The sequence below is a fragment of the Pleurodeles waltl genome, chromosome 12 (assembly GCF_031143425.1).
Source record: "Pleurodeles waltl isolate 20211129_DDA chromosome 12, aPleWal1.hap1.20221129, whole genome shotgun sequence".
In the NCBI taxonomy this organism is placed as follows: domain Eukaryota; kingdom Metazoa; phylum Chordata; class Amphibia; order Caudata; family Salamandridae; genus Pleurodeles; species Pleurodeles waltl.
Window position 1 is genome coordinate 397,034,581 of NC_090451.1, and position 26,393 is coordinate 397,060,973.

Here is a 26,393-nt window from a genome sequence, read left to right on the forward strand (position 1 = left end):
CAGCACTTTGCAATACACACCACTCACTGACACTCACATGGCAGCACAAGTGCATGGTAGCAACTGTAATAATTCACCCCATACAAGTTTTGGACTCCAACATCGCAATCAGGTGTGGGGTGTGCTACTATGTCCAGCACTGCTCAGTAATCTCAAAGACACAACATCAAACTGATTGGGAGTAGACCTACTTTTATATGTTGCGTTTGGCTAATCAAAAGTACAGCACTGAGATGATTTCACAACTCAACATCATTCAGTCATGGTAAGAGTTACCTAGGTTGTAGCATGCTGAAAGTAATGCATACCCATTTCAATGGAAGATGTGGATCAACAGTTTAGAGACACCCATAGATACCTACAACTACAACACAGAAGGTCACTTGGAGACAACACAAGTGCAGTGGCAGGTGTGATGTCATGTGTGTGTGGCACTCATTACCCCTCACAAATACTGTCAATGGAACAGTAACTATCAAGTAGCCAGTAGTAGGAGATGTGTACAATTACACAAGTCACATGTTGCATCCTGTCCCTGTATGACCAGAAAATGTTGCTGTAGAAGATGTGTACAAGGTGTAAGCAGCCTAAGGAATGGGAGTAATGAAGGAGACAATACATACCTTACCAGTAATGCAAAAAACTATAGAGAAGGGACGCACATAGACCAATACTGACTGTACAACACATCAATGTCTACATGTCAACATTTAACATATGTACAGAGAGGGTGGTCAGGTCAGTACATAACCCAGTCATGTTGGCCACTAGCATACCCTTGTATTTGCCCATCGCATGCCACCATGACAGGAGGCAGTGACAGACAGCACCATCTGTACCCTGGAACGTTCCCAACATTGAAGCCACAACAGATATGCAACCCCTAAACAAGCTGCCCATGGAAACAACTAAGGACATAAAATAATGAGATATGTCCTACACGCGCAAGCACCCAGAGCTCTGTACAAGAGAGGAGAAGGCTGACATTAAGTACAGCAGAAAAAAATGTGATATCCTGGTCTGTATGGTCACAATTGTGCATATGTCTGTCTACTGGGGAGTTCGCATAGTTCTGCTGAGTAGCAATCATGAAGAGTCTAGACCCCTGCTCAAAAAACCCACACACCACTTCTCTGGCTACACTGACGTATGACATTGTCAGGGGCCTGATGCATGTGCACAGGGGGCTGAGTAAACTGGAGCACAAATAACCTGCCCTTTAACATGCAATCTATGGGTTTTTGTTGCCATACAAACTCACACAGTTGTGATGATGAGTAGGCTGTCATCTGTGCCAGGCTGCAACACTGCTACACAGTGGCATGCCATTGTATGTGACAGTCATAACAAACATGATGTCTACAAATGTGAGGTCCTTGTTGGAGGCATGAACACATATACCACATATCTCAGCATACATGAGCCACTAAAATGGCTTAGGCATGGTAATGTGCATGGATTCTGAACAAACAGCAACCTAGCACAATAGTAAGGGCATAGGTATCACAAGATCAGTGACTGAAAGAAATGACCTTCACATGTGTTCTGACATACGGAAACATAGGTGGCACTGACATGACTACACATGCATTTGTAAAATGCCAAAATGTGTCCATGCATGAAGATAGTAATGTGTGGTTTCACATCCCATGAACACGCCGCTGTGGTCATATGTTACAGAAATGACACTACACATGTCTTTACACACACACGGCATATACGAACTTTCACTAACACATGTGTACATAACATCTCTTGCAACTAAGATGCATGGGGAACCAAATGCCACACATGTAGCAGAGCAACATGAAGTAAAATCCAACAACACACTACAGAGTGGACACAGATGCACACACAAATTGCCAGGGGGAATGTGATGTCAATGCAGTCCTAGTCCACTGAATACTCTGAGTAGAAATTGTCATGGTTGTCACATGCCTTACCATGTGTTAGACATAGGCCATCATATGTATTGTGTTTTAGGTATGTGTACATTTGTATCTCAGACATAACAATGTAGTCCACCCACAAATTAGTATTCAAACACATATGTACACACATAGCACACATGTGCCAACATGTATGTGGAGACAGTGTAGCTACCCCTGCACAAGGTATAAGTACTCACATGCAGCAGACTCATAGACAAACCTAGGGATTCAACATACCAGTGTCACCATTATGACATTACTGGATAGTTACGCAATGGTTCATACCACAGCAACAAAAATAGTGATTTGACACTGACTCAGATTTTGGGCTATTTGTATACCATATGCTGGGCCAATATCTGACACCAGCCAAGGGGTGGGTTTAGCATGTCAAGATCTAGGAGTAATGCTTACATTTCTATTAGATTTTTTTGCTTTTTCTTTGTGTGATGCACTGTGCTGCACACAGTGTAAGAGCAAATCTCACTTTAAGTTTGTTGTTATGCAGGAAGGCGTTCCTTCCTGCACAAAAACCTTCTCCTCTTCAATGCAGCCATCCTTGCACTATCGTGCAATGGTGGCTGCATTGGCAGACAACATCTAATTTCCACTTGCACATGGGGTACACAGGGTTGAGATGTATCCAAATGTATATGGCGCAAGCCTGGGTTTTGAAAATGACGGTGCGTGATGCTGCCTAATTTTGCAAAGCAGCAAGCCCCATCATTTTCTGTTTGATCTAGCCCTCTATCGTGCGAGAAGGTGAGATTGCAGCCACTTGTACAGCTGCACACATGATGTTCACATACATGCACAATGTGTTGTATGTATTCTTTGTTGTGGCCATTCCTATATGATGCAAATGGTTGTGTGTGAGTTGTTGTGTGTTCACCCTGTATGGGTTGTGTGCCACAGGCTGCAAGCTTTAGGGCAGATTGTTTCTCATTTGGCATGGCTCGGGGCAGCTGCAAGATGTGTTGCAGTTAACTGCAGCAGTTTAGATACATAGGGCCTGATTCTAACTTTGGAGGACGGTGTTAAACCGTCCCAAAAGTGGCGGATATACCACCTACCGTATTACGAGTCCATTATATCCTATGGAACTCGTAATACGGTAGGTGGTATATCCGCCACTTTTGGGACGGTTTAACACCGTCCTCCAAAGTTAGAATCAGGCCCATAGTGATGTGCCATATTTACTTGACTACAGTACAGCCCTGCAATTCCCCCTGCAACTGCACAGATTTGTTCTCCCTGTGCCAACACAGGCATTGTTGCAGCATGATGACAGGGTGCCTGCTTTAAATTGATGATTTGTTCATGTGCAGGGAGGTGTCCCTTCCTACACAAGTGCAAGCTATTTTTGCTGAGATGGCATTTCAATGTGTGCTGCAAGATTCAGCACACATGACTAAAGGCAATGCGAAAATGAGGAAGGGAAGCATTTTGGCCTGAGACACAACCTTGACACCACCCCCGTGGTGGTATTAACTCTGTCCTAGTCTCTGATGTCTATGTTGTGTTAGTACAGGCGCTTTGACTATATGCACTGAGTGTTGTAATGACACAGCCACACTATTTGCACATGCATACCAGGCAATGTGGTGTATATTTACATGGTGGAGTATAGCCATAGTGAGTGGCCTATGTTGACGTTGTGTACATGTTAGAGCACACAGCACAACCGAAGCGTCAGTACATGTGTGGCTTGGGTGGGGATGGTGCGTCTTGATTCAGGGCCTATGGGTCCAGATGCAAACCTTTAGCATGCATTGAGTGTGTCCTATGTGCCTCCCCCTTCTGCCATTAGTGGAGTTCCAGATATCCCCCCCTGCAACTTACCCTGCAATTGTGGTGGTTCCTGGTAATCTGCACTGTCCTGCAATTCCATTGACCAGCTCCTCCGGGATGACCGCTACAACCATCACCTCCAACTCACCCAGGTCCTCCTGGGGTGTGGCACTTCCACCTCCAGTCTGCAATGCTGCCTTATGGTTCCTGGTGAGTTTCTCCTTAGTCATGTGCTTGCAATTGTGCCAGCACTTCTTGACCTCAGTGACAGTCCTCTTCACCTCTGCAACGCTGTTGTTTTTTTCCACTATTTGCTGCCATATTGCGTCTCTCCTACCAACTGGCAATTTGGAGGTGATGAAGAGCTGTTATTCGTGCTCCATCACCTCTCTGACCAAGATGCCATGCTCCTCCTCGCTAAAGCAACACTTGTGCTTTCTCTTCTCCTTCTCTGGGAACTTTTCTGGACCCTCCTGGATGGTAGTTGGGTGACTGGGGTCTCCCTGGAGTCTATCCTGGTCTGATGATTCCATCTTCTTTTGCAATTGCACTCTTTCCTGCTTGTGCGTTTTGTTTTGATGCTAATGCGGTGTAAAAATGGTGCTAACTCTTTTGCAACATGTTTACGTGCTGCAAAATGGCCTAGCGCCACTTTTGCAGCATTAGCATCATTTTTCCTTAAGGCAGGTTGCAATGGTTAACATAATTTGTTTTAAAGCTAGCCATTCCTTAGGGCCATCCTACATCATTTCATAAACATAACCTTTAAAATGATTGTTTTCTGCCGGCGGACCCTTCATTTAAAAGGTGTTGAGGCGAGATCATGAACTTCATCAGTTTGCAATTGATCGGCGGGATGGATAGATCAAACACTTTTATTATAGCCATTCTGCAGGTTCTAATTCCTCAACCATTATAAGCCTTTTTCAGTAATACAACACATATGTTTTTTTTTTTAAATGGACATAAGCAGACAAGATGAACAATATCTACAGTGATGGCACTGCAAAATCTGCATGCCTTTGAACCAGTATGTTTCCATGATGGCAGGTTGGCCAAAGAATGTACAGCACCAAGACGAATAGCCATCAGTTTTCTTTTTAAGTGCACAGAGAAGGTTATGCATAGGTATGCTATTGGCTTCAGATCGTTATAAGACTGCAAAATCATCCAGGCATGTGTGCAACCAATTAGTGCTTGCTTGTCAGTTAAAAGTGAGTTTGTTTTTGCGGCTTTGTTTAATGCTTGACAAAAAGTTGAGTGAGATAAATTCAAATTACATAAATCTATAGTGTTTGTTGCTTCCAATGATGAACACAGGTTTTCCCTATATGTGGATTTGTGATCCATTTCTAGTGACTGCCTTAGGGCATTAATTAACCAGCGACCTCGATTTGATCTCATTGTGTGTCATGATTTAATGGTGGAGTATCTTCTCTTTAAGGTTTGATTCATAAAGCTAAATTCCAGTCTGACCTGTGCAGGTGAAGCGTTCTGAGGGAGACCAAACACATACTTGAATGCCCTGATTTGAAGTTTGTCCAAGAGCGAGAAATCCTTCCCATGCATGACCACACTAGCATATACAATTAATGGCAGACGTTTAGCTGCAATGACAGCCATTAGTGGCCTGAACGAAGGACCGACCACCATCTTGGCTCGGGCACAAAACATGAATATTGATGCGTTCCCTTTCCTTGCAACGTACTTGGGTGACCTTTGAAGGTTAGCTTCTTGTCTATATACAGCACTAAATACTTGTAACTATTGACTTCCTCTAAATTGGTGTCTTCAAGCTTGATCATAAGGGATGGACCAGATTGCTTACAGATGGACATTGTTTTTGTTTTTGTTGTGTTTTGCTATCAGTATGGAAGACTTTGTCTTGCAGTTGTCCTCTGCCTATCCATCAACCCTTTGCACTATGTGAAGAGCAATGATGCCTTAGTGGAACCTGGAGGGCTTGATTCCTTCACTTAGAATGTCGAGGATTAAAGGCTGGGGCATGTCAAATCTGCACGATTTAAAAAATGTGTTTTTCCTGAAAACACATTTAACAATTCATTTATATTACCACGCAGAGCAAACCAAACCTCTTGAGTTTAGACTAAAACTCGTCCTTAAAATGCAAAGCCAGGAATAGTAGAGGATGCAAAATAAAGTTTGAAAAGTCTCAATGTAAAGAGACATCAGTACAAATTCACAAACATATTAACATTTTACTTCTTTCATGGGGAACAAAGCACACAATCCAAAGCGTTGGGCAACTGGGGCAGATGCACCAAAAACGTCCAAAACAAGCAAATTGGTAACCTTGGATTCATAATTTGTTACATTTCAAGTGTAACAAAATAGTCTCAAGTGAAACATACTGGGGCAGATTTACTATCATTTTGCACCAGGGTTGTGTCACAAAAGTAATGCAAATTGGCACAAAATGTTTATTTAGTATATTCTTTTCAGCACAAAACTATCAAGTAGCCCTAAAGTTCTGCAAAGTAGCTCTTTTCATTACTTTTCTTTGCATCACAAGGTTGTACCAATAGGGTACAACCACCCCTGTTTTTTAGACAAAGCCCCGTTTAATAACATTTGTAGACAGGGCTTTGTGGCAAAAAACATATTTTTCAGGTTTGTGTTAAAAAGGCAAAATATTTTCTTTCTTTAAACTTTTCTGCTTTTGCTTGTTAATCCCTGCCCCCGATATACCTCAGTAAAAAAATTGTTGTCCAGAGATTTTCATTTTTGATTTGTGTTTTTGGATCATTAGAAAAGTAACTTAGCTTGGGTAGACATTGCTAATCCGGGCCGGGTTTTTCTGGGCAACATTTTTAGAAATGGTGGATGTGTTGCAGTGATGATGTAATATTCAGGAACCATGAGACCTAAGTATTTCATTTGGTGTCAAAACATAGGTTTTGGGGGTCAATTAGTCTTATGGAGACAGAACATAACTCCTCAGAGCAACCCTTCCACCATTTTCCAAATTGGCGGCTATAATAGAGGAAGAAGAGACATATATTTAAAATTAAACAAATAATGATGGTTTTTAATTCTTTTATATACACACCAAACAATGTTTATGATTTGAATATGAAACAAAATAATGTTTGTCACTGTCTTAGACATATTTTCATAGTTCATTTTATTTATTTGCTTTGGCAATCACTCGTGGTACATTCGCAGAAAGTTGAACATTTGAGAAGAGCATATCAACTGGTGAATCTTTTTATAGTACAGGTTTTGCAAGTACATGTACGTGTAAGTTCTGTGGGTAGACGCTTTAGAAATTGTGTAGGTTTTAACATCCATCAATATGTTTTGAACCAAATTCAGATTGGATCCAAAACATTTACACGTCTTCTGATCAAGAAGTGCGCTCTTTTAATTAGTCCATGCACAGAATTTGATGTTGGTGGAAGGTCCTTGGCAGGACTGATCTCTTGAACTCACTGTACCAAAGATCATCAAATGTGTGATAGTGGGAACTCATTTTCCACACATTCGCAGGTATTTTTATACGTCTCTCAAGTCACATTCTTCTTCTGTCTCAGCAAATCCTTTTAGAAACTTCACAGGTTCAACTGTAAAAGCTCTAAGCTTTGCTCCAATGTTGCTCATAGTGTCATCACAAGTAAGAATATGTGCCTTGATAATGACACTGGGCATCTCTGGGTCAAGTTTCTTGTACAGAATATGAAGCAAGATTAAGGGGGTCATTCTGACCCTGGCGGTCCAGGACCGCCAGGGCCACGGATGACTGAAGCACCGCCAACAGGCTGGCGGTGCTTCATTGCCCATTCCGACCGCCGCTGTAAAGCCGCGGTCGGAAAACCGGGTCCGGCGGTTTCCCGCCGGATTTCCCCCGGCTGGGCGAATCCTCCATGGTGGCGCTGCAAGCAGCGCCGCCATGGGGATTCTGACCCCCTTCCCGCCACCCTGTTTCTGGCGGTTTTTACTGCCAGGAACAGGATGGCGGGAACGGGTGTCCTGGGGCCCCTGGGGGCCCCTGCACTGCTCATGCCACTGGCATGGGAAGTGCAGGGGCCCCCTAACAGGGCCCCAGCCTGCTTTTCACTGTCTGCTATGCAGACAGTGAAAAGCGCGACGGGTGCAACTGCACCCGTCGCACACCTGCAACACCGCTGGCTCCATTTGGAGCCGGCTTCTGTGTTGCAGGCGCCTTTCCCGCTGGGCCGGCGGGCGCTACCTTAGGTAGCGCCCGCCGGCCCAGCGGGAAAGTTAGAATGGCCCCAGCGGTCTTTTGACCGCGGGGCGGCCAAATGGCGGTTCCTGCCTGGCGGGCGGCGACCACCGCCCGCCAATGTCAGAATGAGGGCCTAAGTGTCTTTTCTCACCTGTTCCATTCCATATCCATAACTCTGACAATCCTTGAAGTATGAACATGGCAACAAATCTAAGTAGTACAATAATAACATCTGTGTCAATTGACAGTACAATGACTCGATTGGAACCATTTTGAACAGCCCACTCAAATTGTGGTACAACACAAAGGTCAGCTTCCTCCAATTGAACCTTACCTCTCTGTCTTTCACCACAAAATGTCTTGGCATGCATTTTCTGTAGAGGCATAGTTTTTCCACCTCTAGTTTCTTCACTTTTTCCAAATACCAGGACCCATATCTCAGGTAGTTTATGCAATCAAATTGGCAAAAAAACAGTAATCTGTGACTCCACAGTTTTCATGTGCAGCTCTCAATCACCTTTCCGATCAGGATGTACCAAGTTTTTTTACTGGAGCTATCATGTGTAAAACATTTCCCCAGAACTTACAAAGTTCTGATTTTTCTTCACATTCATTGACAAACTCTATGAACTTGGTTTTCAGGTTTTCTGATTTTCAAGTGGGCATATTGACATTGCCTGTCTTTGCATCATGTATTTTGAATGAAGTGCACCCTGTAATTTGTTCACTTCTGAGATAAGATATGCACACCCTAATTTGTCATCCTTATTCCAGAAAGCATTCCAACGCAATGTTTCTTTAGCCTCAGATATGATGAGCATACCTTGTAAGAAACAGACATAATGATTTCCGCTCAATACTGACTGACAGTTTTGCTTCCAGAGATTTCAGCCTCAATAAGTGCATCATCTATGCTACCACATCCAGTGGAATAACTTCCTGCACACCACAGCACAACGTTTGTCATGTGGAAAATGCCCATCATTGGATAAAGATCATCAAATTCTACTGGATTGCTCATAAAAATATTAGGTACAATACATAAAACACCTTCATCACAGAAAAATGGCAGGTTAGGGTGGTCTTCAAGCTGAGCACACACATTTTAGATATGTTCTTAGCGCTGTGTATACTGTTGGGTAGTTTGTGACTGGAGATGAAATTACTGGTAAAAACCCAACCTTCTTGAGTGGAATGGTATTCTGGGAGATCAGAGCATGAATTCCAACCCATGGAGGAACTGGTTTTTCTTCATCCCTCAGTCTGCACCGAATGAGTGATATGATAAATTTAATTAAAACTACTTTGTGGACCGCAGCAACAGGTAGAAGATCCATGTACCCAGCCACTTTGAAACTTTCTGGTAGACTGGGACACGTTGATGGCTTGCAGTGATTTTGCACACGTTGGCAAGGCAGTTGGGTTATATGTTTGCAGCTTTGTTTGTTTATGACATTAGCTGTCACAGCTTGTTTTCCAGCAGCTACTTCATTGGTACAGTCTTGAAAAAGAACCATGGCAGTACCATGTGTGCTGGATGTTCCAGACAAAGAATAGCTGTCTTCAAAATCAAAATTATCAAGAACAGCAATTGTAAATCATTTCCTGGTAAAGTGATTCAGAAGTGGTGTGCTAAGGAATTCACAAGGTTTTACAAAACGAGCTGCTAGCGGGTTCCTGCTCATTGCTATGTCATCATAACTTGTTGATACACCAATCCTATTCATTGAACTGATTAGCTCTCTACTTTTGAACTTGTCATAGATTGCTTTGGCAGTCATCATGTGTAGCAGAGTTTTCTTTTTGCAATGTTGTATTCACAAAACATGATTTGGAAAGGACAGTACATTTGCACAGCATAAGCCTGACGGTTCATGGTATTGCCTTCCATGTCTTTGCTTATATCTTCAAAGCAATCATCAATCTTGTTGGCTTCTGTACCAAACTAAAGAACTTTTAGCTTGATGTTAAACAATGATGTAAAACATGTTAAGACAACATCAATCATTCTTGCTTGTTGACTCCCATGAATTGTGGAGCTCTGGGGCATCACAAAATGTGTTATTAAGGCTATAATCGAAATCTTTTAGGACATTTTTAAAAGGGATCCTGCTGATTTTACTGTATCCTGTGATCTTACTTTTAACCCCTTCACTGCCAGGCCTTTTCCCCTCAGATGCCGAGCCATTTTTGACTATTTGGTGCAGTTCACGCCAAGGCCCTCATAACTTTTTGTTCACATAAGCTACCCACCCACAAATTGCATTCTTTTTTCCAACATCCTAGGGATTCTAGAGATATCCTAAGGGATTGTGCTTTCCCCTGGAGGAGACCAAGAAACTAGCCAAAATACAGCTATTTTGTTTGTTTTTTAAATGGGAAAAAGGGCTGCAAAAGAAAGCTTGTGTTTTTTTCCCTGAAAACGGCATCAACAAAAGGTTTATAGGCTAAACTCACCATCTTCCCAGCTTTCAGCAACATGTAGACTTGTATCAGAAAACTACATTTTTCAACACAATTTTGGCATTTTACTGGGACATACCACATTTTTACTATTTTTTGTGCTTTCAGCCTCCTTCCAGTTAGTGACAGAAATGAGTGTAAATCCAATGCTGGATCCCAAATAGCTAAACATTTCTGAAAAGTAGACACAATTCTTAATTCAGCAAGGGATCATTTGTGTAGATCTTTCAAGGTTTTCCTACAGAAGGTAACAGCTAAAATAAAAAAACAATATTGAAATTGAGGTAAAAAAAGAGCCATTTCTATCCACGTTTTCTTCTATAACTTTTTCCAGGTATGGGAGATGTTTGAAAGAAATATACTGGTACATCTGCTGGACTCTTCTGGTTGTGGGGATATATAGGGCTTGTAGGTTCACCAAGAACCCTAGGTACTCAGAGCCAATAAAGGAGCTACACCTTGCAATAGGTTTTCATTCTATGCCGGGTATACAGCAATTCATTTGATGAAATATAAAGAGTGAAAAATAGGTATCAAGGAAACCTTTGTATTTCCAAAATGGGCAAAAGATAAGGTGTTGAGAAGCTGTGGTTATTTGCACATCTCTGAATTCCGGGGTCCCCATATTAGCATGTGAATTGCAGGGCATTTCTCAAATAAATGTCTTTTTACACACTGTCTTACATTTGGAAGGAAAACATGTAGAGAAAGACAAGGGGCAATAATGCTTGTTCTTCTATTCTGTGTTCCCAGAAGTCTCCCGATAAAAATGGTACCTCACTTGTGTGGGTTGGCCTAATGCCTGCGGCAGAAAATGCAACATGGGCACATCAAATTTTTATGTTGAAATCTGACGTGTTTTTTGGCCTAGCTGTGGATTTTGGCCTCTAGTTCAGTTAGCACCTAGGGAAACCTACCAAACCTGTGCATTTTTTAAAACTAGATACCTAGGGGAATCCAGGATGAGGCGACTTGTGGGGCTCTCATTAGCTTCTGTTACCCAGTATCCTTTCCAAACCTCAACATTTGGCAAAAAAACACTTTTTCCTCACATTTCGGTGATAGAACGTTCTGGAATCCGAGAGGAACCACAAATTGCCTTCCACCCAGCATTTCCCCAAGTCTCCTGATGAAAATGGTACCTCACTTGTGTGGGTAGGCCTAGTTACTGCAACAGGAAATGCCCCAAAACACAACGTGGACACATCACATTTTCCACAAAACTTTTTTACCTGTATTTTTCAAAGTGCCCAGCTGTGGATTTTGGCCTCTAGCTCAGCCAGCACCTAGCTAAACGTAGCAAACCTATGCATTTTTTAGGCGACTTGTGGGGCTCTCATTAGCTTCTGTTACTCAGTATCCTTTCCAAACCTAAAAATTTGACCAAAAAAACACTTTTTCCTCACATTTCAGTGATAGAAAGTTCTGGAAACTGAGAGGAGCCACAAATTTCCTTCCACCCAGCATTGCCCCAAGTCTCCTGATAAAAATGGTACCTCACTTGTTTAGGCAAGCCTAGTGCCCGCGACAGGAAATGCCCCAAAACACTACATGGACACATCAAAATTATCAGATACAAAACTACCTGTTTTGCAGGAAGGTACCTGCATTTTTTATCCTGGGCTCAGCAGCCATCTAGTGAAACCTACCAAACCCAGACATTTATTTGGGGTGGGGGTATGGCCATCTCCTCAACCTCTGTTGTTGAAAAAAGAAATTCCCTGTTCTCTGGTGGGATTTCTGCCCCCCTTCAGAGCAGATGGGCATTACAAAAATAGGCTGATCTGCTCCCAAGGGGGGCAAAAATGGGCAACAGTAATGTGCCCTCATGGGGAGCGACTCTTGCCCAAGGGGCTGCCCCCCCCAAACAAAACACACACCAATCCCTGGTGCCTCAGTGGTTTCGGCCCCCCCCCCGGGCAGATTGGCCTAATAGAAATAAGCCGATTTGCCCTCAGTGGGGGAGAAATGGCCTAAAATAAATTTGTCCTCCAGGGAGCGATCCTTGCCTAAGGGGTCGTTCCCCTTGCATGAAATTGACGTGACAAAAAAAATCCCTGGTGTCTAGTGGTTTCTGCCCCCCTTGAGGGCAGATTGGCCTAATAAAAATAGAAAAGGCCTAATTAAAAAATGCAGCCCTTGGGGAGTGGCCTTTTCCCAAGGGGCCCACTACCCTTATTTGTTTACATCATGTAAACAATATCCCTGGTGTCTAGTGGGCACCCCTGCAGCCCGATTGCTATGCGATCAGGCTGCAGGAATGCTCCCAAAGACATGAAAGGAAAGGAAAGGTCTTTCCTTTCCTTTCATATCTCTCTGCCCACCCCCACCCCCCAATCAGAAGAGAAATGCAAGCATTTCTTTTCCGATTGTGCTGGAAGCTGAGCTTCCAGTGCAATGGGACAGCCTCTGATGAGGTCATCAGACGTCACTGGAGCTAATTTACCTATAAGTCCCTTGTACAGTGATATTCCATATGCCTAGGGCCTGTAAATTAAATGCTACTAGTGGGCCTGCAGCTTGTGCCACCCACAGAAGTAGCCTTTCAAACCTGTTTCAGGCCTCCCATTGCAGGGCCTATGTGCACAGTTTGATGCCACATTGGCTTGGAATCTAAAATTACTTGCCAAGCCTAGAACTCATAGTCACCCCTAAAGTAGGCCCTAGGTGGCTGAATGGGCAGGGTGATGTGCAGGTTATAGGTAGGACATGTGCCTTCATTGTGTGACATGTCCTTGTAGTGACAAACAGACTATTTGATTTCTCACTGCTGTGATTGGAGCCCCTCTCATAGGTTTGCATTAGGAATTCCCTTATATATGAATAAGTGGTAATTTCTCTATGAAGAGTAGCATGGGCATGTTTAGTAGGTCTGGAATGATAGTGAGAAATCCTGCTTATTGGTGTGGGTCGATTCTTCATCACTATTGTGGAAATGCCACTTTTAGAAAGTGGACATTTCACTGTGCTTATGACTCTTGTGCTTTGCAGCCTGACTTCAATCCACGTCTGGGGTAGAGCGACATTCTGCATACTTTCCAGACAGCCATCATACAGGGAGAGTGGAGGTGTAACAGGAATACATCTACATACTTAATGGTCTTCCTGGGCTTGGGAATTAGAGGCGGGACACTTGCATTTGTATAGGCTGTGTCATGCCCTCACACATAGGGCTTGTTTACTCCCTACTGATGTCTGGAGCCATGGCAGGGGTTGAGAGGGGGTGTTGTGTACTTCTAAAGTTCCTTTGAAGTGCCCCCTAGATCAAAGACATTTTGAGTATAAGTACAGGGACTGTAGTCCCACGTTTTTAGACACTGCGTGGACTTGTACCCAGATGCTGCTGGAAGAAAATGCCATGCTAAGAGGAACTGCTATTAGGACTGTCCTGCTGTTGTGTTGACCTATGGCCTGCTAGGTTATAAGAAGGACTGCCACCTTATTCTATGTGCTGCTGCTGGTTCCTTGTTTCTGTGATCCCATTTGTACTCCAGGGGCTGGTAGCTGCTTCCCCCTACCTCTTTTTCTCCCCTGTTGGTCCCAATCTGGGCCAAAAGAGGAGTTGTGGTGGGCACTTCGAGTTTTGCTGCCTTGACTGGTTACAGGGGCGTAGCATGAGGTGAGCACTACTCCTCACCTTCGGGAAGCGCATGGTGAGCGCCATTGTTTTTTTCTTGTGATTGTGTGCCATTTTTTGTGGTGCCGCAGAGAGTGCTGAGTTGTCACCCCCTGCGAGGAGTGGCCAGGGGGAGGGACGAGTATTGCATTGGCTGCAGGCAGTATGCACAGACAAAGTGCACATTACCTGGTGCCCTCGGGGCACAATCAGACACCTCTTTCAATGTTGGGGTATTCCGGGGTGGCCAGTGTGTGCAGATTCCAGCTGCTGCTTCGGGTGAACAGACCGGTTCAGTCACCATGATCAAGGAAAACCCTCAGCACTGAGAAGTAGGTGATGAGCCATGCAGAGGGGGCAGCTGTCCCCTAAAGAGGAGACCGCTCCCAGGATCCACCCAGGCTCACCTCAGAGATGGGTATTTCGTTCCTTGAGGCAGCTGCACTGCGCACTTGTGGCAACTGCTGTGGGGCCATCTTTGGGGACAATGGATCCTATGAGGTCTCTGGAGAAGCCCCGGACCTGCTGCAACTTCAAGGCGGCTTCCTGTGTTGAGAAGCTGCTTTGGTTAGCGGCTGCTCTATGCACTAGCGGGTAGCTGCCTTTGATCTTTTAATGCAGGAGACCCAGAGTGGTCGTCCCGCTAATCCCTGCAGTTGGTGCCTCCCCACGAGATAAATCATACCTTGGGTGCACTTGGTCCTTGGATTGGTAGCATCATGGGGAGAGTCCTTGATGGCAGCCTCCCTCACTTACAAACTTGCCACATACAGAGAACTGCCTGGATTACCGTTACCCATGTAGCAGGTGTGCAGTTGTTCCTGTAACCTATGTTTGTTGGTAAATTACTGTAAAATCTGTAATACTAGCCCACGAGCATTGACTGTTATAGTGACAGATGTATTTTTCTCTATTATCTGCTGTATTTTCGTGCTCTGGGATTGATGTATGCCGTATTTCTTCTGACAAGAGCACAAGAGATAAGCCTGACTGCTCTGGCCAAGCTATCAAGGGGGTGAGCAGGGGTTATCTTGGGTGGGTAGTTCCCTTACCCTGACTAGAGTGGTGGGTTCTGCCTGGCTTAGATGCGTACCTTAGCCAACCAGAAACCCCATTGCTAACACGGATTAATACTGTTTCATCAATGTTTACCATTATTTCTCTGATCTCACTGAGTGTGAACCCGTAGCCAGCACTCGAGTGACTTTTGAACTTTACTTGCTTTTTCAAACAGTACAAACTTAGCTGAAGGCTGGTGGTTATGTTACTGCTGAGAGCTCATTGTACATTGATTTTTTTTAACGTAAGCATGCATGCAGTTCGGGTAGGCATACAAATCGGGTGCAAATAGATTCACCTTCGCAGTTTAGATCAGCTACTCAGCTGAAAACTTCATCTTGGAAGAAACAAGCTGCAGATAAAAAACATTTTGACCTTTGAAGCTCACATACTCTGTACTTTGTTCTTTCTTCAATCCCTTTGGCCCTTGTTCTGGCTAAACCACAGATAACACATTGAAGATCCTCTGCTTTCTGATAAATTGTTGGAGGTGGACGAGTGGTAGCCACCATCTTCTAAGTGAATGGGCATTGGGTCTGGTTGTCTTCAATTTCTATGAAGACTCAGATTCTTGTTCTAATTCACTGGTTTCTGCTATTTTTACTGATTTTTGCCAGGTTTTTCTCCATTATATATGACTTGTAGCACTGGTTGGTAAAATGATCAAATATTTGATACTCTTCACCCATCGCTTTCAATCTTAAGTGAACTTCGTTTTGCCATATTTCTGCATCCTCTTGAACTCTCTTCTGCCCAGTTGCAGTTGAAGTTAGCTTTTCTGATTAGTTTGGCATATGACACATTTTTCCTTATTGGATAGGTCCTCAGGTTTTGTAGTTAGCAACACTCTGCCAGGAAGTAAAGATCCTCTGCTACCAACAGCTTTGCTCGTGTCTACAAATTTAAATCAACAGAATACCTGAAAGAAAAACAGTATTAAAATAAATTACCAATATGATGGCTAAAACACATCATTATATGCCGCCATTTTGGAAACTGGCAGATGGGTTGCTCTGAGGAGTTATTTTCTGTCTATAAGACTACTTGACTCCCAAAACCTATGTTTTGGCACCAAAATGAAGTATATAGGTCTCATGGTTCCTGAAATATTGCATCATCACTGCAACACATCCGCCATTTTTAAAAAATAACGTCCAGAAAAAAATGGTCCAGATTAGCAATGTCTACCCAAGCTAAATTACTTCTCTAATGATACAAAAATACAAATCAAATATGAAAATCTCTGGGCAACATTTTTTTCACTGAGGTATAACAAGGGGCCAGGACTATCTGTGCTATACTGTACAACAGGCATCCAAAGTTGGAAATGTTTTAAAGTTTGCCTAACCATATTATTTTGTACTAGAAGGAATCTCTTCCAGTGCAACACCTATCCTAGACACCATGTACACAGCTTTGCACTATGGGGCATATGTGTGTTTGTGTGTGTGGTCCTAGGCAGCCTGATTTTGCTCAAGCGCTAGGGAACAACAGCGCCATATTATAATAAATACTTAATATTTTGCTGTCTTGTTCTCTCGGGCAATAGTGCCGCAACTTTTGTTGCCACGCTAAATTGTGTGTAAAGTTTTTTAATTTGCTCTACAATGTTTTAGCCTTGTTTGCTGACTATGTCCAACCCTTTAGAACACTGTAGACCTTCCCCATGAAGAATCAGTGTCTCTAATGTCTGTTTCGGAAAGACTTTTTAGCAAGTCCCATCTCTGTCTGAAAGAGGGACCTAGCCTGACAATGACAGAGCTAACAGAATTCGGCTCAACCTGCAATTATACACATCTCAAATGTGGACTTACTACATTTAGTTCTACAACAGGGCATTATTAAGTGCCTTCCCAGGATGCCACTATCAGTGGCCTCATGATTAGTGAGCTTGTGTTTGAATTGATAGGGGCTGAAGGGGATAGCAAACTTATCACATCACTAAAGAACAACAATTCTTGTACTGGGCCAACCTGGCCTATGGATGTAGACACCTGGTATCAATTCCCAAACAAAATGTCTGCCTCACTTACAGCCACTGGAACTTCCTACAACCTATCTCTGTCATCTTCTAGTCTAATAAGAGCTCTAAACTATCTCTCAGGCAGCATGTTTGAGATCTTTAAAAAAATACTAAATCACTTTTGTGTACCATGGCATTAGAAAACATACTGTAAACACTTTTTGTGAATTTGGACTGTTGCGTGGTCTATGCAGAATGAGATTGCAGGTGAGTAAATTGCGCTTGCTAATGCCTACTGTATTGTTTTAAAATGTGGACCAATGCATCCAAAGGGATTGCTTGTCCAAGGAAGATGAGGTACTTGTTAATGTACTTTTTAAAGATTTACCCTACACTTTATAAATATTGTACGCAAAGCAATAATTGAGGAAACTAATGTTGCTTCACATTTGTTGCTTCACATTTGTTTATAGCGACAGAATCACTTGATGAAATTTTATTGCATTCACCTGTGTATTTTTTGTGAGTTTGTGGTGAAAATTCATTACGTCTCAATTTTGCACTGTGTCAGCGTGGATATAAGCATTGTTGTGTTGGAGAATGGTAATACAGCAACACAAAGTTTTAGTGGGTGTTGATTACACAATTGTCCTGTAAACAGTACATGTGAGTAGATGGGCTGTTCTCAATTGCAGCGACCAATCAGACAACATTGGATTATTGCGGTGGAACATAAATACACTACTTGATGGGATGAATCCGGGATGTGTTCATGCCTCTTCTCCTTTAAAGGCAACCCCTCAGCCTAGATTTACTAAGGTTTGCTTGCATGCAGAGGGCTGGTGTGCAATTTGTTGCTGCGCCCGCGTTAATGGCAAGTAAATCAACGCAGTGTTTTGTGTCGCTTTGCACAAAGCGAATGACTTGACAAAACATAGTAAATAACCTCGTTCGTGTAAAAACGAATGCATCTTTGTTTGCAATAGCTTTGCATTCTTCATTAATATTGCTGTATTCTGTCACCAAATAAACTGACTGGTGGTAAGACACATCAGCCTGAACTCACCCCTTTCTACATTTACTTTCTCTGGATGGTCATATTTTAAAATAAAAGCCAACAAGGGAATCAACGAAAGAGAATTTAATTAATTTCTATTTAGCCCTTCATCAGGAGACAAAATGGTATTTCTACCTGAAAAGATACAGTTCAGAATTTAAAGGTACTTTCTTTTTTATTAAAAAAATAAACATATTTTTCACAAGTAGAAATATAAACAAATATGTATTTCACTATGTTTTGCAAAATGTGATTAAACCTACATTACATGGTTTGTATTATATTGAATCAGCTTTTTGTCAAGAGGGCAAATATGGAAGAAATCATTGCTTCGGCATGTAAATTTCTTTGTTAATCATTGGAGAGGGTTTTTGTACCCAGAGATAAACTGAAATTATTGAAGAGCAATGTCTCCAAATGATATTTCCCGTTCTAATATTTCTGCAGTTTTTTCTCCCGTGCGTCATTTCCAGTAAATCCTCGTCGTGGCAAGGTCTCTATCGCCTCGCCTTAAACGATAAGGGCATAAAACTTATTTAAAAGCAGTTTGGAAAGTGAGTTCATGGTGTCATCGGGAGGGCGCAGCGCGTAAATACTGGCGTGGCGCTTTATTTCAATTGGTGCTGTATTCATGTGTTTTTTCTGCTTTCCTCAGGCCTAAGCATTCTGAAGCGCCGGTAGGCCTCAAGATATGTGGCGGTGTCACTGCTAAATGTGGCTTCTGCTGTCTGGGATAATTTAGTACATTTATTCCATAATAATTTCCACGGAATTCTATTATCGCCCTTTGTTCTTGGAGGGTTTGAATCGTCGCGTTTCCATACACTGAGCAAGTCCAGAGTGTCTGCATTTTTAATTAGTCTTCTTTCGACAAAATATCCGCTTTTCACCACTAATAGAGACTGAGGATCATTTCTCTCGTGTTTAAATAACTGCTTGGTGTAGTATAAAATTGTTAGAGACATGATGCAGATCAAGATGCTGGCTTGAAGTGGAGACAGGGAACAAGCAGTGCAATAATAAGCAGATTTTAATGATTTACAATAAATCAGCATTTTTGCCCTGTCAGTGAGATTGAGGAGGCCGGCAGCTCTTCACATGTCGGCCTAGCAAATGTCTTCCTGATGAATCATGTGCTCTGAATCACTGATCACAACATTTCAAACAGCACATCCAAATAATGAGGGGAGAGTGTAGGCAGCACGTGCGTGGCGGGCGCGGGAAGGCGGAAAAGTGCGTGTTTTGGTGGTGAGCAATGCACCCCTTGCGATATTACTGTCTACTTGAGGGCAGGCAAATTGAATGAATATACATGATCAGTTTAACTGTTAATGTCTTGTCACAATGTTTCTTTGATGTATTTTATTCGGGTGCACTTGAGAGGTGAATAAAATCTCGTCATAAAATATAGTGTTCCAAAGAATGGCACATACATACAGTGGCGGGCAGCACAAACTAAAGTGGTGGGGTGAGTGGGGGAGTCATAGGGGGAGCGCGGGGGGGGGCTAACAATAAAAAAAATAAAACATTTACCTGGTGTTGCCGGCTGCCTTGTGCTCCCCTGATTCCTAGTCCCTAGGACAGCATCAGAGACTCCCTGTGCTGCTCTCATGCTATTACAAAGCATGAGTGCAGCGTAGGGATTGTCCTGAGTGGGCTGGTTTACCGCTCGCTTAGGCACAGGGAGTCTGTGCTGTTTCTCCAACCCAGCTGTGCAATACAGCTGGGTTGGAGAAACCTAACTGCAGATGTCTGTTTGGCCGGCCTAGAACGGCCGGCCAAACTGACTTGCTCACTTAAGTGCACACCACTACTCCACTCCTCCTCCACCATCCCATGGCCCGGCCCTTCCCTGCACATGCTGGCTCAGCCAGCAGCTGAAAAATAAAACAGTAATAAAATATTGCTTTCTTTTTCAGCTGCTGGCTCTGGGCCTATGGGGCGACGGAGGAGCCGCCGCTGCCTACATAATACTGGAAACATTCACTGGGAAATACCATCCTGTGATTATTTCTCTTGAAATGCTCCATTTGTTTCAGACACCGTCCTCTAAGCAGAAGCAAACATTTCATTCAAAGGTGAAAACTAACCAAAGATTTATTAGCATGCCCAATAGCAAATAGATGGCCACACGAGAAATAGGCCAATGGGGTATCAATATCACTAAACGAGCTTAGCACTGCCTGCGAGGTCAAAGGGTCATGAGGACAGTTACATGCAGCTACCAGATGTTCAGGAAAAAGAGGTTGCATTCTCTGCTGATCTGCTAATGGACGATGTAACATGGCAGCCCCGCCCAGTGTAATGTTGAACCTTCTCGTCATAGGTCAGACAAGAATGAAATGAATATTTAGCATTCTAGTTCTCCAATACCAACGCTATGGTTGTGTGCTGGCAACAGACCTGCGTGAAATTTTAATTTTGCCATCAGAATTCACGAAAGACCGACATTTCTCAAAAGTTTGCTTTACTCAGTTTCACATAATGTTTTCAAGTGTGTGCACACATTGTCTAAAAAGTCTTGGGAGACAGTTGGTCGTTAGTTTTGCTAATGTCTTGCAGAGAAACATGTTCTGCTTAAACCAGTCTTGTGCGTTTATCCTGTAATATTTTTTTCAGCAAAGTGCGTACTCACTTATGCAAGATAACATCAAACCACATTTCGCACTGAAAGCATAATTGTGTGTCATTTCTAAAAAAAATCCTGGAATTTCATGAAATATCACTAAAAAAGATGTACTTTGCACAACTCCCATTTTGACTTTGTCTAAATGTACTGCTTTCGAAATCCACCCAATTAAAGATCCACAATAGTAACAATAGCTATAAGGTTAGAATAAGTATTAATTACAACAAAAACAATCATATAAATAGCCTTTTAACCTTTAATAACCAGTATTACCCTTGCCCAATATCTGTTAGTTTATTTAAATCAGAAAAAGAAATTCTGATATGATGCTAGGTTTGAAAATATGTCTTTGAAACAGTTGCATCAATACACTGAGCATTTGTACTAGCTATTTTAATAGAACTGATTAAACATTCAGGCCCATATTTACCTTGCAGAGCTTCATAAATTTGAAGTAAAGCAATGCAGCAAAAATTGCAGTTTTGCGTTACCATGCAATTCCCATGGATTTTGATGCATTCCCACAATTACAAGAACAGACCTGCCAACACCGGAAATCCTGGATAATGTATCAAGGTTCAAAGTGGATGAATCGTGCAGCAGTACCACAGAGGAACAATCATGAAATAAGGCATCCATTCTGTATGTGTACCCTAATTTACCTTTGTGTTCTTGAAAAACAGTTGGTAATACCAGCCTACCGGCTAACAGTGAAGCTGATGTCTATCTTCAGATATTGCTGGGTATGTCTGCAAAAATCTTGACACCCTTTGATTGTTCAGCTAAGGGTTCACTGTTTCTTATGGTAGAGTATTGCTCTCATTTCAGGAACATACTAAAAGGGAACTTACGTCTTTGGTAAAACTAACTAGTGGGTGTTCTGGAGCTGTCTTTGCCTGTGGCTATAAACATTGCTATGTTGTTCTTGAAGAATCTCCGACCAGATACAACCTTGTCACATTTATTTTAGTTAATCCCAGTTAAAGGAAGATATAACCCACTTTATACTAAACCGATTGACCTTCTATACCGTCTGATAAATATGTGTGAAACGTTACCATCTGACAAATATGTTCACCTTACCGTTGCTCTTACTGGTGATTTTATTTTAGCAAAGAAGATGGTGATGCAGAATTTGCTTCTTATAATAATTTCCTCCCCGAGTTTCACCAGTGCAGATCCATCTCCAGGGGCAAACGGCTTTGGGCTGAGATCATAAGCCTGCAACTCAGGCCTCTGCAAAGTAGAATGTCATCAGATCGGCCAGGATATATCACTCATATTTCTCTTTCTTGCTGCATTGCTATCATTAAACACACTTGGGTCAATGGATTGTTTGTTGACCATGTCTGTGAATATTCAATAATTCACAAGTTTGATAGTGATCGTGCATCACAGCAAGCTGTCCTGTCAGGGGGTAGGAGTCCATAATAGCTACAAATGATATTGGAACTATATACAACATTCCTAACCATGCTGTAATTAAGTGGACATAGGGCAACCTCGCTAAAATATTAAATCGAACCAATAATGTTATTACAACAATACTTCAGGATAACATCCGTTGTGTGCTATCATCATGGGATTAAATCTGCACCACCCTCAGCAAACTAGTCTGTAAAATAAACCAGCACAATAGAGATTTGCCAGCTGATTTCATTATGCACCATTCCTCAGCGCTCTGTGCCATAATCAAATCCTGAAATTTGATAAACTGCAGAACAGTTTAATATTTGGCAAAAAGACATATAAATCCACTGTGAGGGATTCAACAATAGCTTATAATAATAAACAAAAACGGGGCCCTATTTACCACATGTAAGAAAAATACACTAAGGGGCATATTTATACTCCGTTTGCGCCAAATGTGCGCAATCGGCGCAAACCCTGCCCCATATTTATACTTTGACGTCCGACCCCGCGGGCGTCAGAATCCCGCCATGTGCGCCATTTTTTAGAAGGGGGAACCAGCCTTGCGTTAATTATATGCAAGGTAGGCGTTCCCTTCCAAAAAATGACTTTAAGACCTGTGCCCCTTATTTATACTCTGGTGTCATTTCGACGCACAGGAGGGGGTGGGCTTTAAAAAACGGTGCACAGCCTGATGGGCGCGGTTTTTTAACGCCTGGGTCAGGGGAGGCGTTAAGGGACCTGTGGGCTCAGAAGGAGCCTAGATGTGCCCTCCCCTGCCCCCAGGGTACCCACCTGCCACCCTTGCCCACCCCAGGAGGACACCCAAGGATGGAGGGACCCATCCCAGGGAAGGAAAGGTAAGTTCGGGTAAGTATTTTTTTCCGATTTTGTTTGTGGCATAGGGGGCCCTGATTTGGGCCCCCCTACATGCCACTATGCCCAATGACCATGCCCAGGGGACATAAGTCCCCTGGGCATGGCCATTGGGCAAGGGGGCATGACTCCTGTCTTTGCTAAGACAGGAGTCATGTTAATGGAGGCTGGGCGTAAAAAAAAATGGCGCAAATCCGGTTTGAGGCCTGAATTTTGCCTCAGACCTGACTTGCACCGTTTTTTGACGCACAACCCCCATTTTCCCATACGCCGGCGCTGCCTGGTGTGAGTCATTTTTTTTTACGCACACCAGTCCGCAAAAATGTCCGGCTAACGTCATTCTATTAATAAGGCGCCCGCATGGCGCGTTGGAATGGCGTTAGCCGGCGGTAACATTTTTGACACACAACTGTGTTGGCGCAGTTGTGCGTCAAAAAGTATAAATATGGGCCTAAGGCTTTTTTGGAATGTGGTTACTGAGATTGGCCAAGCAAAATCATCCAATCCGATATTGCTATAACTGACCTTGGTTGTCATGTCCCGCTCACCGATCTTTAAGGGTGCAGTACTTACCCAACTGTGAATACTTTTCCGTGTGATTTGGCTCTGTGATTGACAATCCTGATCCCTAAAACCCAATCCTTAAGTCCAATATCTCATTCTGGGCCCAACAGCTGAGACAATACTTAATCATGTCCTGTTGATTGGAGATATTCCCATCTCATGAAGAACACTAATTATTGCCTAGAATAAAGGACCTAGCAATGAAGCAAAAAAAAAAACAGGGATTTATTCTGTCAGAAATCAAAAGCACAGTATTGCACTCTATTGAGGGCTGGGTACAAATAAAATATATTACTAACTTGATGGCGGTGACGTTAGATTCCTAAACCACATCAGCAAATGCATTTCAGGCTTTGAATGTGATCACTAACAAGGAATTGTGCCTGAATAAAGACACAGTTTCCTCTTGTTTAATCGAGTTCAGTCGTTTTATGGTTGATTGGAAGAGACTCTGATCCAATATGCATGCCCTGAATATTGACCATACGCTGTTGTATGTTGTACAAAAGTTACATGAATTCACCTCGGTGCAAATACAGATTGGCAACCTTTTGGAATTTATCAGTCAGTTACCAACTATTTCAAGTGGGACTGCATCTTGGCCCCTACACCTTTTAGTATGTACCTGGCCAACCTATTGCTCCTAGCTAATAACTTCAATTGTCACCTATACACATTTGCAGCAAAAATACCAATCAAGGATTATGTCGATTAATTAGGGCTAGTATAGTAGATAAGACAGCTGTTGAGCCTTAGAGTTTTCTGGACTTCATTTCTCAATAGTGCAGGAAAATAGGTTTAGGATGAACTTAACAAAAATCATGATTTTTGAAAGGCCTTTCTAACAGTTTAGCAGGTATGTTGAAGGTAGACCTCTGAAAACTACCCAACTTAGGATCCGTTGGGTAACTTCTATTGTAGTGTGGTTAGTTTTACGTATTCATTGCGCTTTAGCTTCAGGCTTTAGGCCTTTGCGCACTTTGCCCTGAATATATTTTATTCATTTGCTGAAAGCTTAGAGCCTCTGTGCACTTTGCTCTACATGCTTTTTATTAGGCTTCGTACTGTTATTTTTCAAATAGCCAGTTCTACGGTGTTGTTTTTTATTCATATCACACTGTTTTGCCTACTTCAGCACTGGAGTTCTCCATAACATATTTACTCTGTGCTTCAGTCAAGGATACAGTCTGGTACATTGCCGATAGACGTGGTAAGAGTTTAGACTTGGCATTCCTGCGTAGGGACATTTTGTGATCACGATGACATGTTAGTTATAAAATCACTTCCTTGTCCCAATACACGCAAGAGGGAGATTCCGACCAGGGAACCACAACTAGACGCTGACTGCCTCGTTGCAGACGCTGAACCAAGATCACAGGTCTTTGCTCAGGTATGAGGGCTGATGTTTCCACAGTGATTCTAATAGGCAAGCTAGAAGCTTAACATGCTGTGCTCTAAACAGAACAAGCAGAGGGAGAGTAGAAACTGTTAGACAATATGATAGCTTTGTTCTTATGTTTTACTCTCCTGGTGACTATTTCAATCCTACTGTGTTGTATCGTTCTGGTTCTTGTGGCTCACGCCTTAATATCTAAAATACAGTTGTTTTATTAAAACATAATATAAAACTTATACTGTCTTTGTCATTTGTATATGAGATCATATTGGAAATAAGAGAGTTGGTTTGGATCTGAGTAACCACGACTTCCCTGAGAAGTTCCAAAGATGTCATGCGCTCGGCTGCCAAATCATTCCTTCCACATGGGAGAAATGAGGCACTGCTAGTTAGCCGGAGCAAAAACCGGATTTAGGGTGACAGAGTTCTTTACACGTGGGTCAGACTCAGTCCCCCACACCGTTATAGATCCTGCTACCTAGGAATCCAGTAGTCTCATTTAGAATAATGAGAGCCCACGCGACACTATGTCCTCGTGACTCTCCCGGTCTCTCCGAGTGGCCTAGCTAAAAAAACAGAAAACACAATGCCAAAAGTGGGGTAAAAACGTTTTTGATAATACAGTTTCTTATTCTATGGGTCTAAACGTTTTTATTGCTAAGATTGTCCTTGTTTTCCATTACTGCTTATTATTCATTACATTTATAACAGAAGAATTAGTGCTGGCCTGGAACGCGTTGAGGGGTTTAACTTGAGGAGCCATTTTAGGATTAGACAGATTACCTCATGCAATATTGTGCTTCTTGAATTTGGATTAACTGCCATAAGTAAATTGTGCCATGAGCCGGCTTTTCTTTATTTCTTCACCCTATGCCAACCTGGCCTCAACGGTTCTCTGTCTATTACTTCCTTAACATGTGAAGACCTTGATAGGAATTTAAATTATGTTTGTTCCTCATTGTTAATGTAGTTACTTCAAGACTATAAGTTAGATTTGATATGGTTATGTAAAGTGTTTCTTTAAATGAGTTCAAATCCAAAATAAAAACTAGTACGTCTCCGAGCTTCAACCAAAACCTTTGCTCTTCCTTCTGAGCTTATTTATTATTTGTTTTTCTAAGAGTTTAACTGGGGCACATATTTGGATCCACTTTTACTCCGTTGACTCTCCAAAGACACCTAAAAGTTCCCACAGCTCAGAAAATCCACTACGAGTATTTATGATCCTGACTTTGTTATTCTGAAATAAAACCACTAATAGAATCTGTACATGGCAGCTTTAACATCACCTGCCTTATTTGTGAGGTGGTATCTGAGAAATCATCGCATTTTTTGACTGCGTATGAAAAACATTTAACATTTATGTCTAGCTTGCACTTGGTACAAGGCAATTGAGACTGCATACAGCTGAAGTCGCCAAGGCAATTTTAA